Source organism: Saccopteryx leptura, chromosome 10 (assembly GCF_036850995.1).
Source record: "Saccopteryx leptura isolate mSacLep1 chromosome 10, mSacLep1_pri_phased_curated, whole genome shotgun sequence".
Taxonomy (NCBI): Eukaryota; Metazoa; Chordata; class Mammalia; order Chiroptera; family Emballonuridae; genus Saccopteryx; species Saccopteryx leptura.
Window position 1 is genome coordinate 37,405,035 of NC_089512.1, and position 18,006 is coordinate 37,423,040.

The 18,006-nt window shown below is 44.4% G+C and overlaps 1 non-coding gene across 1 annotated transcript; it reads right to left on the reverse strand.

The window, feature by feature from the left end:
- Positions 1-15,342: 15,342 nt before the first annotated feature.
- Positions 15,343-15,477, reverse strand: LOC136382709 (U11 spliceosomal RNA). Its single transcript, XR_010747328.1, has one exon. It is a non-coding gene; the product is annotated as a U11 spliceosomal RNA (small nuclear RNA).
- Between the last annotated feature and the right edge of the window lie 2,529 nt (positions 15,478-18,006).

Below are 18,006 nucleotides of genomic sequence, written 5' to 3' on the forward strand. Positions count from 1 at the left end.
GTCAGACTGGCTCCACCTTCTGCCCACAGGACTGTGAACTTCCACTTTTATAACTCTCGGGAACTGTACACAGTGTTTAAGCATTTCCAAGTGCTGTTATTATCCTTTTTATTTCTTTTTTTCTGTATTTTTTTTTTTACTGATGGTTATTATGGTTATTGTTTGGAAATTTGAAAATATAGGAAATAAGTCATAAAGCAATGACTATGTGCATTTTCACAGCATTAAGCAATGCCTTCTTTGTGCTACAAATCAACATTATTTACTTTGGAAATCTTTCCCAGATCTCTGTTAACTCATTCACACAGTTTCTTCTCCCAGCCTCATGACTCAGGGAATTTTTCCCCAGCTGGAGCAGGCAAAAAGGAAAGTTGTCATATACAAACCCAGACTAGCACACTGCACTGATAAGGATCACCCCAAACCCTACCCAGTTAAATCTGGGGATCATGAACTCCCTCTTCTGGCTCTCTGGGGGCTCATCCAAGAATGAGTAGCTCCCACCTGTTTTGGTTCTCCATTACTATGTTACAAATCTTGCCAAAACTTAGCTGACTTCACACAACAACCATTTGATTAGTTGTCACCACTCTTTGGATTGACTGAGCCCAATTGAGCAACCTGTTCCATGGTTTGTCATATGGGGCTATAGCCATCTGGGGGCTCAACTGGTCTGAAGAGTCCAAGCTGGCTCACTCCCATCAGCATGGTTGGTAGCTGTCCCCGGCAGTCAGCTGGGAGCTTGGCTGGGGCTATTGGCTGAAATATCTACACATGGCCTCTGCATGTGGCTTGGGCTTCCCACGCTATGGCAGCTGGGCTAGGAGAAGAAATCACCTCAGAGCAAGTGTTCCAAGAGGGAGGAAGTGGTTCAAAGCACTGATTTGGCATCAGACCCTAGCTCTAAGGCCTTGGATAAATTTCTTAGTCTCTTGGAACCTAAGCTTCTTCATCTGCCAAATGAAGACAGTGCCTTCCTCATCAGATTGACATGAAGATGAAGTGAGACAATCTATGTAAAGCCTTTCCCACAGTGGACTGTGATCATGGACACACTGATACCTAATCCTGACAGCTAATCCTGACCTTGTGAATCCTAAATCTCTCCATTCTTTCTTCCAGTCTCATACACATTCCTGAGTTGCCACCCCTGACTTGAAGGGGGAGGTTGCCCTCTTTAATGGGATCCTTCAGGACAATATGCAGAAATCAGAAACTATGACATGACTCTTTGGAATTTGTCTTACAGAGGAAAAAAAATCTTACAAGTGTTGAAAGATATTTGTAGAAAGATTTTTTTTTTTTTTGCAACAGTGTGAATAACATGTTATCAATAGCATGTTTCCAACCTAAATGTCTATCAATAGGGGATAGGATATGATACAACCATATTCTACTGTGTATCAGTTGCTTTTAGGGTATCTAGCATCTGATCATCCTTCCTCTTGGGGGAGAATTCTAAGATAGGAAAGAAGTACCCATGCTTTCCGCTACAAAAATGGGAAAGAGGCAGATATGCCCACCCCCTGCTCCCTGGAAGGTAGAGGACAGGCATGGGGACTGAGTACAGCCAGTGAGATGCTGCTGCCTAAGGCTTTGCCTGCAAAGGCACAAAGATAGTGACTTTCGGGATTGCCATGTTGGCATGGAGCCTAGATGCCATCGTGTCTGGAGGAGCAGAGCCACCTCGGTGACCTAGACTACTCACCTTGGAACTGTTTTGTGCAAGAGAACTCTACTTCTACAGTCATTAAATCGCTCTAAATTGGGCCTTCGTTGTTGTAGCAGCTGAGCTCACCCTAATTTTGGTGATTTGAGAACATGGCCACATGGGGTGGTGAACATGCAATACAGTGTACAGATGATGTGCTGTGGAATTAGGCACGTGAAACCCATATAATTTTGTTAACCAGTATCACCCCAATAAATTTGCTAAAAAGGAAAAAAAAAAAGAACATGGCCACAAATTCTTTGATATTCCTCCCATTGAGAAGTACAGTCTATGTCCACTCCCCTGAATTGGGGCAGGCTTATGACTACTTTGATCAATGGACTGTGGTGGAAGTGACTTCTAAGGGGAGGTCATGAAAGGCACGCAGCTTTCTCCCTGCTTACTGGAACACTAGCTCTTGGCACACCGAGCTACCTTGTGAGAAGTCAGACCATCCAGAGGCTGCCCCACGGCGAGAAGCCCAAGCCACACAGAGAGGACCTGTATGAGCGAGCACTCTGGCCAAGCGTCCCAGCTCAGTGCCAAGTTCACAACATCCCAGCCCAGTCTCCAAACATGTGAGTGAAAAAGCCTTCAGTTAACTCCATTACCCCAATCCCATCCTAGCCATTCACCTCACTCCTATCTTGAGTTTTCCCAACCAAGGTCCCAGATGTTGTGGCACCATTCCTGCTGTGCCATTAGAATTCCTGACCCATAGAATTTATGAGCACATTAAAACGTGGTGGTCTTATTCCACTAAGATGTGTGGTTTGTTACACTTGAATAGATAATGGAATGCTACACTAACACATAATATATCCTCTGAGCTATCCAATACCTTTCCAAAAAATTCTTCTTGGCTGATTAAGTTATGTAACTAGAGTTGGTTTTTATTGTTGTAATCAAGAATCTTGACAATGAAACACTACATAACCCTTAAACTGATGTAGCTCAACATAAACTGTCGTGAAAAGATGTTTATGATACAGTTTTAAGTGAAAATGGCAGGTACAAAAACAATAAGTAGAGAATTGTTTCATTTTTGTAAACTAAAATCATTACTTTTACATAGAATAAATTCTAGGATGCTGTGTACCAAAATTATACAGTATTGACTTCAGGTACTAGAATTATAGGGCTTTTTTCCTTGTGATTAACTGTGTTTCCTCATTTTTTTAAATAATGAACATCATTGCACAGTGACTTGTATAGTTTTTAAAAATTAAAAAAAGAAATTTTTAAAAATAAAACCAGAGTTGTAGATCCAGAAATCTGAGAATGCCTGGAATACCTCTTCACCTCTGGGAATTTTATACATTCTTCAATGAGAGACCCCAAAGAACAATCTTAGGGAATTTGTTTCCCCCTGTAGGGAGGGAGTGTAGTAAACCCAGTTAGCTCCTTCCCTTCCAATAAGCATATGCTGTTCCTCACATCTAGAAGTAGAGTTTATTTCCCCTTTCTTAAATCTCAGCTGTTCCTGTGACTGCTTTGGCCACTGGAATGCAACAAAAGATGTTTGAGAACTTCCAGTCTCAAGCCTTAGGAAGACCAGAAGCTTCTGTTTCCTTCCTTTTACATTCTTGTTCTTGAGCCATTTCCTCTTTGAACTTAGCCCCAGCCTTGTGGAGAGGTCACAAGGAGGAGAACCAAGATTCTCCTTGGCAAGCTCAGCTGGGCTTATAGCCAACAGCCAGCACCGACTGCCAGCCACGTGACTGAGCTTTGTGGGATTCCAGGCCAGTGGGGAGCCAGATGACCGCTGCTCCACCAACATCATGTGAGGCTGGAGAACCACCACTCAGCTGAGCCCTGTTAACCCCCAGACGCATGAGAGGTACTAAAGTGATAGCTGTTTTTCCCCACTAGACTTTGGGGTAAAATAGCAGCCAGCTTCCAAGATGGCTCCTCCTGTCCATCACAACCTTTTATAGTCCCTTTGCACCTCATACCAGCCGGGTATGTGTGACTAACTGAACACAGCAAAAGTGATACATGCTATATTACTTCCAAGATTAGGCTATAAAAGACCTGGTTGCTTCTGTCTTGGTCCCTCACAGATTCCTCTTCTGGTTGTGAGCAGCCCCATGGAGTCCACATAGGATAACCAACATGTTACTAGCTTGCTCAGGACTTTCCTGGTTTTAGACTGAAAGTCTCACATCCTGAAAACCCCCTCAGTCCTGGGCAAACCAGGATGGTCGCCCAACAAGCATATGATGAGAAACTGAGGCCTCTGCACAATGGTGAGCAATAAACTGAGGTCTCCTACCAACAGCCACATGAGGGAGCCACCGTGGAAGCCAGTCCTCCAGCCCCAGTCAAATGGTGAGATGACGGAACCCCAGCTGACAGCTGGCCTGCAACCTCATTAAAGACCCAGAACCTCAGGGAGGTCCATCCCAGGTTCCTGACCCCTAGAAACTGTGTGAGATAATAAATCTTAGTTATTTTTAAGCTACAGTTCTAAAATTAGGATAATTTGTGACACAGCAAGAGGTAATATATACTGGTGGTTTGTATAATAACCTAATAGATAACAGAAATGAGGAACATGAACAGATCCAGGAGAGAACAGTTGTGATGATCTTTCCGTTTGGGGATTTCTTTTCCTTTCTCAAAAATCAACCTGAGGGAATTCTGCTTTTAGAGTTCCTGAAGAGCAGAGCTGGGCAGGGCCCCTGACTGCTGCTGGGTGACCTCATTCCAACTCTAATTGTTTCCCAAGCTCTAACAGTATATCTCTGGGGCTCATAAGGCCCTCCACCTCTTTGTTTCCAAATTGCTCTCTGAGGCTGCCCTGATTTCCCTGAGGGCCGGAAGTGCTTACCTAGGCTGCTTACACAGCCTTCTCTGCCAGAAAGCATCCCCTGAGCTCTGACAACCTGGATCTCTGGGTGCAGAGAACAAGGGCTGCAGGGTGGCACACATGCAGAGCTCCCAGCATGCTCAAGGGCAGGCTGCCGTGTACACCCAGGGACCCAGAGACCTGTAGCCAAGTAGATGATTATACAGGTAACATGCAATCAGCTGTTAGTTTCTTGGAACTGTTGTAGCAAACTCCCACAAACTGGGTGGCTTAAAATAACAGAAATTTATTCTGTGCTGGAGGCTAAAAGTCCAAAATGAAGGTGTCAGCAGGGTTGGTTCCTTCTGAGGGCTGTGAGGGAATTTCTTCCGAGCCTCCCCTAGTTTCTGGTGGTCTGCTGGCAGTCTTTGGCATTCCTCGACTTGTTGATGCATCACCCCGACCTCTGCGTCCACATTCATGTGGCATTCTCCCTGTGCGTATGTCTCTGAGTCCAAATTTTCCATACTGATGACCTCATCTTAAGCTGATCATCTGCAGAGACCTCATTTCCAAGTAAGTCACATTCACGAATGCTAGGAGTTAGGATTTCAACATCTTTTGGAGGGAGACACAATTGAACCCATAACACTAAGCATTTAGTAAAAACAGTCATGAAATTCTAGACATTTGCCATGATAGTCATTTTATATACATTTTTCCTAATCCTCACAAAGATTTCCCACCCTGGCTGTGCAGGTCAGTTGGTTAGAGTGTTGTCCCTGATACTCAGAGATTGTGGGTTAATCCCTGGTCACATACAAGAATCAATCAAAGAATGCATTAATAAGTTGAACAACAAGTCAATGATTCTCTTTCCCTTCTTCTCTTTCTAAAATCAGAATAAAAATTTTAAAGCAAAACAATAAAGATTTCCCAATATTACAGCTGTAGAAACTGAGGCCCAAATTTTTTTTTCATTTTTTGTTGCATAAAGTTTTAGAACTGTTTCTATATATGTCCGCAACGCTGATTCCAAATCTGAAATCCATTTTTTGGTGCATGCTCCAGTTTTTATGCAAGTTTAATTTCTTTTTGTTATAGTTAATGGCATGCATTCGTTTTTAAATTGGAATTAAAGGGCAACGATTCTTGGATTGAACATAACCACAAGGCAATTAATGTTTTACAAACATCACTTTTACATAATTGTAGTTGTTTTTAGATGTAAAAAATTATTATCTGATAAAAACACCCTCTTATTTTGTTTTAAGATTGAATCATGGCTTCTTTGAGTAGATGTAAATGTAAGAATAGTCCTGATACCTTCTGTTATATATGTGGCTGTTACACACTTCAACGTCAAAGGTGCAAGATTTCATCATTTATGACACATGCATATATTGCCGATTTTCAAATTCCCCTTGGTGATCAAGACAAGAATTGGACTCCTCATATTGTATGTCATAATAGTGAGGAAATGCTTTGTGACTGGACAAAAGGAAAACGCAAAGGAATGCCTTTTGGTATTCCCATGGTTTGGTGTGAACCTAAGAACCACAGCAGTAACTGTTATTTCTGTCTGATCCATACAAAGGGCATCAGCAAGAAAAAATGGCATATGATCACATATCCTAATATTCCTTCAGCAATATGACCTATCCCACACTCAGACACTCCTGGTTCCAGTTTTCAATGGTTTTATTTCTTCTAAGGATGAAGAAAGTGAACATGGTAATCAAGTGTATTTTGATAAGATGCATGAGGAAATGGTTGTAGAATCTGAAGGGTCTTCTTCTGATGCCAAGCAGTCATTAACCCCTCAGTAGTTTAGCCAACCCAAATTGAATGACTTAGTAAGAATGACATAAAAATTGTCCTCGACTTTCTGAAGTATGAGGAGCATAACTGGATCATTTGTGTGGATCTTAAAATGGTAAATTTCCTGCTAGGACAACAGAGAGGTTTCATGAAGTATCCTTGCTTTGTGTGTTTGTGGGACAGCCGAGCTCGGGAGAAACACTGGACACAGAAGGAGTGGCCAAAACGTGAAGCTCAGGAAGTAGGGAAGCAAAATATTGTGAATGAACCTGTAGTTAATCGAGACAGGATCATTTTTCCCCAACTTCACATCAAACTTGGCTTTAGTGAAGCAGTTTTTTCAGGCTTTGAATAGAGAAAGTGAATGCTTCAACATATTATTTCTGCTTTTCCTGCCTTGTCTTTTGAGAAGATAAAAGCAGGTGTATTTGATGGACCTCAAATTTGAATTCTCTACCACTAGCCAAGGCCAAGATCTGTTCATGAACGTGCTCTGACCGGGGATCAAACCAGCAACCTCTGTGCTTCGTCACCTTCATACATGACGAAGAATTTTCCAGGAAGATGAATAAGGAGGAGAAAGCAGCATGGCAGTCTTTTGTGGCAGTTACAAAGAACTTCTTGGCAACAAAAAAGCGGAAAACTGCATGACCAGGCAGTGGCGCAGTGGATAGAGCGTCGGACTGGGATGCGGAAGGACCCAGGTTTGAGACCCCGAGGTCGCCAGCTTGAGCGCGGACTCATCTGGCTGGGGCAAAAGTTCACTAGCTTGGACCCAAATGTCGCTGGCTCCAGCAAGGGGTTACTCGGTCTGCTGAAGGCCCGCGGTCAAGGCACATATGAGAAAGCAATCAATGAACAACTAGCAGGGGTCCCCAAACTTTTTACATAGGGGGCCAGTTCTCTGTCCCTCAGACCGTTGGAGGGCCGGACTATAAAAAAAACTATGAACAAATCCCTATGCACACTGCACGTATCTTATTTTTAAGTAAAAAACCAAAACGGGAACAAATACAATATTTAAAATAAAGAACAAGTAAATTTAAATCAACAAACTGACCAGTATTTCAATGGGAACTATGCTCCTCTCACTGACCAACAATGAAACAGGTGCCCCTTCCAGAAGTGCGGTGGGGGCCGGATAAATGGCCTCAGGGGGCCGCATGTGGCCCGTGGGCCGTAATTTGGGGACCCCTGAACTAAGGTGTTGCAACGAAAAACTGATAATTGATGCTTCTCATCTCTCTCCATTCCTGTCTGTTTGTCCCTGTCTATCCCTCTCTCTGACTCTCTCTCTGTCCCTGTAAAAAAATAAAATGCCAAAAACTATGAACTTCTGGTTCAAAGGATGCTGTTGGCTTTCTGTGACATTGGATGTAACATGAGCATTAAGATTCACTTCCTGAGGCCCTGGCCGGTTGGCTCGGTGGTAGAGCATCGGCCTGGTGTGCAGGAGTCCTGGGTTCGATTCCCGGCCAGGGCACACAGGAGAAGCGCCCATCTGCTTCTCCACCCCTCCCCCTCTCCTTCCTCTCTGTCTCTCTCTTCCCCTCCCGCAGCCAGGGCTCCATTGGAGCAAAGTTTGCCCGGGCGCTGAGGATGGCTCTGTGGCCTCTGCCTCAGGCACTAGAGTGGCTCTGATTGCAGCAGAGCCATGCCCCAAGATGGGCAGAGCATCGCCCCCTGGTGGGCATGCCGGGTGGATCCTGGTCGGGCACATGCGGGAGTCTGTCTGCCTCCCCGTTTCCAACTTTGGAAAAATACACACACACACACACACACACACACACACACACACACACACACACAAAGATTCACTTCCTGAACAGTCACCTTGATAAGTTTCTCGAAAATTTTGGAGCTGTTAGTGATGAGCAGACTACTGCTGGAGCATCAAACGAGATTGTCCTCAACAAGTACACAAACGCAAGAGCTACAAATGCAAATTTTTGCCTGAATAGAATTTAAATAAGTTTTGTGCAAATTTTATGATTAAAATAAGTGTTTTAATATGTTCTATTTTGAAACTGTAGACAAATTCTGATGCAATCATATTTTTTAGTGTATTAGTGTATTTACTGCATTATATAATTATATTTTCACAAAGATGATGCCCAAGAAGACATTCTACTTCATTATGTTAAACTAAATGTTGAAATTTTACATTAAGATGAAAACCTAATATCTTGAATTGCAAAAAAAACTGTAGCTTACAGAGAAAAACTAATGTCAGATTTTAGATTAGCACACTTGAATTAGGTAAGAATAAGTGTTTTTGTGGATGCAACAAAATTATGTTCCTCAGTGTTACAGGTCTTAACCTTACATAGCTAGAAAATGTAGGCTCTGGAATCAGATAGCCTAGCTTCACCACTTAGCTGGGAGGCCTTGGGCAAGTTAATTAACCTCTCTACTTCTGTCTCTTCATTTATGAAATGAAGATAATCCTCCATCCATGCTGAGTTTTGGCAAGAATTTTGGCACACAGTAATTACTGAACGAATGATAGTTGTTAATGTAAATAGTGGAGTAAAAAAAAAAACTTATTAAGTGAGAGGCAGGGAGGCAGAGATAAAGAGTCCTACATGTGCCCCAACTGGGATCCACTCAGCAAGCACCCTATTGGACGATGTTCTGCCCATCTGGGGCTGTTGCTCTGTTGCTCAGCAACCAAGCTATTTTTAGCACCTGAGGGGAGCCCATGGAGCCATCCTGAGTGCCTGGGGCCAACTTTGCTCAATCCAATCAAGCCACAGCTGCAGGAAGTGAAGAGAGATAGAAGGGGAAGGAGAGAGGTAGAGAAGCAGATGATAGCTTCTCCTGCATCCCCTGACCGGGAGTCAAACCCAGGACTTCCACATGCCAGACTGATGCTCTACCACTGATCCAACTAGCCAGAGCCAAGATCTGTTCATGAATGTGCCCTGACCGGGGATCAAACCAGCAACCTCTATGCTTCAGGACGACACTCTAACCAGCAGAGCTATCCAGTCAGGGCTAGTTGTTAACATTTTAAAAATAAGTTTCACTTAAAAATTTTGCTTGTGCCTGACCTGTGGTGGCACAGTGGATAAAGCGTCAATTTGGAAACACTGAGGTCGCCGGTTCAAAACCCTGACTTGCCTGGTCAAGGCACATATGGGAGTTGATGCTTCCTGCTCCTCCCCCTTCTCTCTCTCTCTTTCTCTCTCTCTCCCCTCTCCTCTCTAAAATAAAAAGAAAAAAAAAAAGAAAAAAAAATTTTGCTTGTTTTGCAAAACCAAAGGCTCTGGCTAGTTGTCTCTGATCCCTGGGTGATAACTGAACCATAGTTGCCTAGTGGCTGTCTCCAAGTTGATCATTGTTATACCCAGACTACTTGACTAATTTACCTTCCCTCTTTGACCCCATTAAGAATCTGAGTTTTTAACTAAGGTCAACTGAGACCTCCCCTTTGCCTATTAAATAAAATACACCTGGCCTCACCCTGGCATTAAAAAATACTCACAGTATGGCTTATTCACTTACCACCTATGAAGATACTTTATTTCAACTTTATTTATACCTTTTTCCCCTTATTTTCCCACGGTCATGTCTTTGCTCGTGCTTCTTTATTTCTTCTAAGATGGCTTTCATCCCAACTTGCTTTTGGAACTCTTCCACACTCTTTAAGACCCATAGGGTTCCTGGCCTGTTGGCTCAGCAGTAGAGCGTTGGCCCAGCATGTGCAAGTCCCAGGTTTGATTCCCAGTCAGGGCACACAGGAGAAGCGACCATCTGCTTCTCCATCCCTCCCCCTTCTCTCTCTTTCTCTTTCTCTCTCTACCTCTCCCATAGCCATGGCTCAAATGGTTTGAGCAAGTTGGCCTCAGGCACTGAAGAGAGCTACATAGCCTCACCTCAGATGCTGAAATAGCTTGGTTGCCAAGCAATGGAGCAACAGCCCAGATGGGCAGAGCATCATCCCCTAGTGGGCTTGCTGGGTGAATTCCAGTCAGGGAGTATACAGGAGTCTGTCTCTGCCTCCTTGCATCCTACTTAATAAAAATAAAATAAAATAAAATAAAATAATAATAATAATAAAGACACATAGGAAGGCCTCCTCAGAACCTCCCAAACAGACGTGTATTTACTTTCATTTGAGGGGCTAAAGCACTTGTTATTCAGAACTACATGTTCTGGACTTTCACAGCTTCCCACACTTGCATACTGTAATTTCTCTTCCTGTGATTCACCTCCTTCCTGGTCAACTGTTCCAAGTAAGCCCAGCCTTCCAGTCATCTCATCAGGGCCCTAAACCTGTGAATGAGAAAGCCATCTTGACCCTCCAGACCAGCCTAGTCACCAAATAGATACCATTGAGTGGCCTCAGTTCATGCCACGTGTAGCAGAATGATTGCCTGGCTGAGACTTGTGCAAAATGCCCAACTTTTGTAACGAAACTGAGATATAATAACAGGATTGCTGTTTTAAGCCAGTAAGTTTCAGGCCAGTTTGTTACATAGCAATAGATAACTGAAATAGTTGGGAAAGTAAAAATAGTCTTTAATCTTATTAGTTATTTTCTTCAAGTCTTTTTGTTTGTTTGTTTAGTTTATTGATTTTAGAGAGAGGGGAAGGGAAAGAGGAGAGAGAGACAGGAACATCAATCTGTTCCTGTATGTGCCCTGACCAGGGATCAGATCAGCAACCTCTGCACTTTGGGATGATGCTCTAACCCAGTGGTCCTCAACCCTCGGGCTGCGGACCGGTACTGGTCCGTGGGCCATTTGGTACGGGTCCGCAGAGAAAGAATAAATAACTTACATTATTTCTGTTTTATTTATATTTAAGTCTGAACGATGTTTTATTTTTTTTTAAATGACCAGATTCCCTCTGTTACATCCGTCTAAGACTCACTGACACTTGTCTCGGTCACATGATACATTTATCTGTCCCACCCTAAAGGCCGGTCCGTGAAAATATTTTCTGACATTAAACCGGTCCATGGCCCAAAAAAGGTTGGGGACCACTGCTCTAACCAACCACGCTATCTGGCCAGGGCATTATTTTCTTCAATTTTTTTTTTTAACAAAATGAGATGTAGATATAACATCACAACTTAGAAAAGTAGAAGTGACCTAATGTTCATTGAGCTCCTAATTTAATTTCTGCTTGATACTTTCACACGCATTATGTTATCTAATACTCAAAATTATCCAGTTTGTATCATTATTTACATTTTTAAAAAGAAAAAAACCAAAGCCTTGAGAGGTTAAGTAACTTGCAGATGATTGCACAGCTTATGAGTGGGGGATATAGAACTCAGCACCCAGCCAGGTCTATCCAGCTGGAAAACCCATGTTTTTGTCACCATCTCACATGCCCACACCACCTCTCTTGGCTCAGTGGTCTAAATTCTGCTTAATGTGATGTCGTATGTGGTTTTTCATGTTGCTGCAAAACCTTCAAAACCTTCCTTTTAAATGACACCATATTATTCCAACTATATAGTTTACATACCATTCCCTATTGTGGAGTATTTACATTCATCCCAAATATTTTTGCCATTAAGAGGAATTCTGACAGTTGCATCATGCCGGTAAGAGTAGGAATAAGGGTCCTGGCCAGGTAGCTCAGTTGGTTAGAGCATCTTCCCGATATGCCAAGGTTTTGGGTTCAATCTCTGGTCAGGGCACATACAAGAATTAACCAATGAATACATAAATGAATGGAACAACAAATTGATGTTTCTCTCTGTGTCTCTCTCTCCTTTCCTATCTCTCTCTCTAAAATCAATCAATAATTCTATTTTAGTGAGAGGAGGGGAGGCAGAGAGAGACTCCCGCATGTACCCCAACCAGGATCCACCCAGCAAGTCCACTAGGGTGTGTTGCTCTGCACATCTGGGGGGTGTTGCTCTGTTGCTTAGCAACCGAGCTTTTTTTTTTAAGCATCTGAGGCAGAGGCCAAGGAGCCATCCTCAGTGCCTGAGGCCACCTCATTCAAACCAATTCAGCCATGGCTGCTGGAAGGAAAGAGAGAGAGAGAGAGAGTAGTGGGAGGGGTGGAGAAGCAGATGGTCACTTTTCATGTGTGTCCTGACCAGGAATTGAACCCAGGACATTCACACCCTGGGCTGACACTCTACCACTAAGCCAACCTATCAGAGCCAAATAAAAAATTTTTTAAAAAGAGTAGAAATAAGGGAGTGGTGGGCCATTCTTGGGGTTTCTTGGGAATTACCAACAATTTCATCTTCAGTACTCCTCCTCAGCTCCCTGCCCACACACCTGCCTGTCTTTGTGTGTGTGTGTGTGTGTGTGTGTGTGTGTGTGTGTGTTTTTCTGAAGCTGTAAACGGGGAGGCAGACAAGACTCCCGCATGCGCCCGACGGGGATCCACCTGGCATGCCCACCAGGGGGCGATGCTCTGCCCATCTGGGGCGTTGCTCTGTTGCAACCAGGGCCATTCTAGCGCCTGAGGCAGAGGCCATGGAGCCATCCTCAGTGCTCAGGATAACTTTGCTCCAATGGAGCCTTGGCTGTGGGAAGGGAAGAGAGAGAGAGGAAGGAGAGGGGGAGGGGCAGAGAAGCAGATAGGCGCTTCTCCTGTGTGCCCTGGCCGGGAATCGAAACCAGCACTCCTGCACGCCAGGCCGACGCTCTACCACTGAGCCAACCAGCCAGGGCTACCCTGTCTTTTTATTATTATTATTCATTTTAGAGAGGAGAGAGAGAGAGAGAGAAGGGGGGAGGAGCTGGAAGCATCAACTCCCATATGTGCCTTGACCAGGCAAGCCCAGGGTTTCGAACTGGCGACCTCAGCATTTCCAGGTCGACGCTTTATCCACTGCGCCACCACAGGTCAGGCACCCTGTCTGTCTTAATGAGCCTGGTTACACAGTCACCAAAGGAAAAGGTCATGTAGCAGGTGGAGCGAAGAAAGGGGAGAAGAAATTCTTCTGGAACTCACACCCATTAAGGCCAGATGAGTTCATCACCTTTTAGCAATTTAATACAAAACTTATTCATCCTAAATAGCTTTGACAGCTGGAAAAATTAAGATTACATCAGGACTCTTGTTGGTTTTGAAAAGATTATAAATTATCTTATTTCAAAAGGGCCAAGTGAAAGATTTTTAAATCCTGTTAAGAATTTTAGCCTTTCTCCTGAGAGCAATGGGTACCCATTGAATGGTTTTAAACAGAAACAGAGTAGTGATGACCTGTATTGGGCAGATAAAATGTATTATGCTCACTTTGTTAAAGATGGCGCTGCCCACGTGGAGGCCGTTGCCCAGGTGATATTAATGTGTGTTGGGGGTGGGCTAAAGGCAGGCAGAATCCTTGTAGCCTGGGACTTGGTTTTGGGATTAAGCCTTTCCTACCCGTCTTGATGTGGAGTGGTACAATCCAATCATGCCTCAGATGTGACTTTGTATTAGAGACTTGCCTATTTTGTATATTGGATTAAAGGTTTGGATTTCTACACTATAAAATAGGGGCAGAACGGGAGCTTGCTCTCTCGGTTCCTGGGATTATTAGCATTAGAAGAGAGAGCAGAGCAGAGAGCAGAGAAAGGCCAGGAGAAGCAGCCAAGATGGTGGAGTGTTGAGTGAGAAGCCAGTTAGTGCAGTTTGTGCAGGAGGAAGGAAGGAGATGGGGAACAGAGGTGAATAAGTCTGGTGAGCTAGAAACCTTTGATTCTAGGAAACTCAGATAAGTCAGTAGCTTTGTGAGCACTGAATGTGAGTGGGTTTTGGAGCCCAGTGTGTGTTTTTTACTTGCCCGCCGGGTGCAAGCTAGAATTAAAGACTATGGCCCACCAGTTTTTGGCTCCGTTGTTTCTTTACCAACTGTCTGAATCCAATGCGAACCTGCATGGGCCAGGCGGCTGTGATGGTGGCCCTGGCCCCTGGCTTTACAACCTGAGCTGATTTTTTTGATCTAGAAAAAACAGCCTGGTTTGGAAGGCAGTAAGATTTAACAATTAATGGAATGGAGGGTGGGGGACAGAGAGGACTCCAGCATGACCCTAGGATTCCCCCAGGATAGCTGGGTGGGTAGGATGAAAAGCAGGAAGGGAAGAGAATGACAGGACAGTGGTTCCAGTTTGGACCAGGTGAGCTAGGGGTGCCTGAGGGCAGGGCCTGTGGCAAGTGGGCTTCCACATGCTCTTCCCCAGGTCTCCTGCTGGCTGGCTAGGGACTCAGGCCCAGGAGGGAGGGCCACATAGGCCAGGCCCGTCCACAGAATTGGAGGGTTCTATTAAAGCTGGCCCAGCAGAACTGGGGACACTGGGGAAGACTAGGAGAAACTTTAGCCCAAAAGACATCTTCACATCAGTGGATGAGATAAAAATTTCCTCTGATATCATCTGGGAAAAATGTTAGAAAGCTCTGTCCTTAACTTGCCTCCATCTCCACCTCCAAAAGCAACTTTTCAGAGCCTCTGGAGGTGCATTTTTTGTTCTTTTGTTATCTTTCCTTGCCTTTTACTTTCCTACCTGTATTTTTCCTTTTGCCTGAAGCCTTTAGATAAGGTATGTAAAAATAAAACTATGAAACACGAAGCCTTCACATCTTTTTATTTTTTTAAGACTTTATTCATTTTAGAGAGGAGAGAGAGAATGGGGGAGGAGGAGGAGGAAGCATCAACTCCCACATGTGCCTTGACCAGGCGAGCCCAGGGTTGCAAACTGCCAACCTCAGAGTTCCAGGTTGACACTTTATCCACTGCGTCACCACAGGTCAGGCCCCTTCACCTCTTCTTTCAAAACACATCCAGAGTCCACCATGTCTTCAGAGGGGCCTGAGTCTGGTGGGTGGAGCCAGGTGGGGCAAAGTGGGCAGGACTGGGAGAAGAGCCCAAAGGAAGTACAGGAACGAGCCAACCCACACAGGGGACTCTGGGGACACTGTTTGCAGTGAACTGAGCCGAAAGCACAGGAGACCTTAGGACCTCAGAAGGATAGTAAAGTCTACCTGCATACATAGAGTCAGCTCTATCTAACAGAGGCTGGTCAGGCTAGACCAGATGCCAGGTAAATTTTGGGAGGGAGTGGTCTTCAAGACCAACAATCACCAACTGGCCAGATAGCAAAAAATCATACTTCTCGAAATCTCTGGATGTTGATTCTGCTTGTAAAGCAATCAAGCCACCCTACAAGCGCTACTCACAACAGAAGCTCTTTTTGCCAGTGTCGGTCAAATAAGTTTGTAAATATGATATATATGTTTGCTGGCTTATAGTTTGCATTGGGTGTGGGGAACAGGCTGTAAGCAGGCTGGGTCATTATAGCCGAAGGCTTAGTTTTAAGACTAAGCTTTTCCCCACACCCTTGACTGTTTTATGATAACAGGTGGTGCACTCTCATGAGGAATCCCATTATGCTTCTGATAAGTGACTTTGTATCAGAGACTTCCTTGTTTGTATATTGGATTAAAGGTTTTGATTTCTACACTATAAGGTCGGGCAGACCAGGGGCTTGCTCTCTCTTGGTTCCAGAAATTAGCATTACAGGAGAGAGCAGCAAAAGGCCACGTGGAGGAGAGGAGAAGCAGCCAAGATGGCAGAGTGCTGAAGGAGAAGCCAGTTTGTGCAGCGAGAAGGAGATGGGGAACAGAGGTGAATAAGGCTGGGGAGGAAGAAAACTTTGATTCTAGGAAACTCAGATAACTCAGTGGTTTCGGGAGCACTGAATGGAAAGGGAAGTGTTTTCCCACTGTGTGTATTTCTTGCCCACTGGGTGTGAGCTAGGATTAAAAGTAATGGCCCACCAGTTCTTGGCTCCATTGTTTCATTACCATCTATCTGAATCAAATGCAAACCTGCACAGGCCAGGCGGCTGTGACTACTGGCTTTACAGCCAGGTAATTTTTTTAAATTCCTTTCATTATTTTTTTATTATTATTTAGAAGAAGGGAGACAGAACTATCTCTCTGTTCCTGTATGTGCCCTGACCAAGATTGAACCCGCAACCTTTGCTATCCAGATGACACTAACCAACAAAGCTATCTGGCTAGGACCAGGTAATTATTATCCAAATGTCATTGTAAAGCCAGTATCCACAGCCACCATCACAGCCGCCTGGCCCATGCAGGTTTGCATTGGATTCGGACAGTTGGTAAAGAAACAATAGAGCCAAAAACTGATGGGCCATCATCTTTAATCCTAGCTTGCACCCAACGGGCAAGTAAAAACACCTGGGCTCCAAAACCCACTCATTCAGTGCTCACAAAGCTACTGACTTATCCGAGTTTCCTAGAATCAAAGGTTCCTAGCTCACCAGACTTATTCACCTCTGTTCCCCATCTCCTTCCTTCTCCCTGCACAAACTCTGCACAAACTGGCTTCTCACTCAACACTCCGCCATCTTGGCTGCTTCTCCTGGCCTCCTCCACATGGCCTTTCTCTGCTCTCCTCTAATGCTAATTTCAGGAACCAAGAGAGCAAGCTCCCGTTCTGCCCCCACTTTATAGTGTAGAAATCAAAACCTTTAATCCAATATACAAAATAGGGAAGTCTCTAATACAAAGTCACTTATCTTGGGCATGATGGGATTGCACCACCCCACATCAAAAAGGGTGGGAAAGGCTTAGTCCTAAAACCAAACCCCAGCTACAAGCATCTTGCCTGCCCACAGCCCGCCCCAACACACATTAATATCACCTGGACTACAGGCTTCCATGTGGGCAGTGCCATCTTTAACAAAGTGAGCATAATATATTTTATCTGCCCAACAGTCATATTTAAGGTGAGGGGAAATTTTTAGGCTTCACACTTTTCACACCAAGGAAATGAGGTTCCCGTTTGTGTAGGACATCTGGGAAATGTGAGGGGCGCAGGGACTTGGAAGGTGGGTGGGGCTATGCTGCTACGGATCTGCTGCAATTTGGGCGGGGGGGGGGGGGGAGAGCAGGTTAGAATCTGAGCTGCTCTGCCAGGGACCCAAGGGTAGAGGGAAGGGATGGCACAGCACCACTAAGAACCTTTCATTTACTTTGCCGTTTTACTTACAAGTTGTGAACTTACAAGTTGAGTTATTCATTGAGCTTCATTTAGTAGCACGATAAATACATAATTTATAATATTGATTTACATAGATTTGCAGTTGTTTTACAAGTCCTTAACACACCTTGTTGTAAAGTAGCATCCCGCAGGTTTACGTAGAGACACCAAGGCAGGATACAGAAGAATATTTAAGAGGAGATTTATTAAGCCAGCTGCATATGATGTACATGGGGTATAGCTGACCCAAATCGTGCAGTGTCGAATATAGCTCTGAGGCTGGTTATATACCCTTGACCACACATAGGTTTGGGGAAAAGAAGGGGAGCATGACACAATCATTAACAAGCTTATAACATTTGTCTAGAGGATCTATAAAAAAACACTAAAACTTTCAAGGTAACACAATAGTGATGTTGTTTTACATATCAAAGACATTCACAAATCTTTTAGTGTGTTTCTCCCCTCCCTTTGCCTAGAGGTATATGTTACTCTCAGGATTCCAGGAAGGGAGAGAGAGTTAAAATCCGTGTAGGGCCCTGGCCGGTTGGCTCAGTGGTAGAGCATCGGCCTGGCGTGCAGGAGTGCCGGGTTTGATTCCTGGCCAGAGCACACAGGAGAGGCGTCCATCTGCTTCTCCACCCCTCCCCCTCTCTTTCCTCTCTGTCTCTCTCTTCCCCTCCTGCAGCCAAGGCTCCATTGGAACAAAGTTGG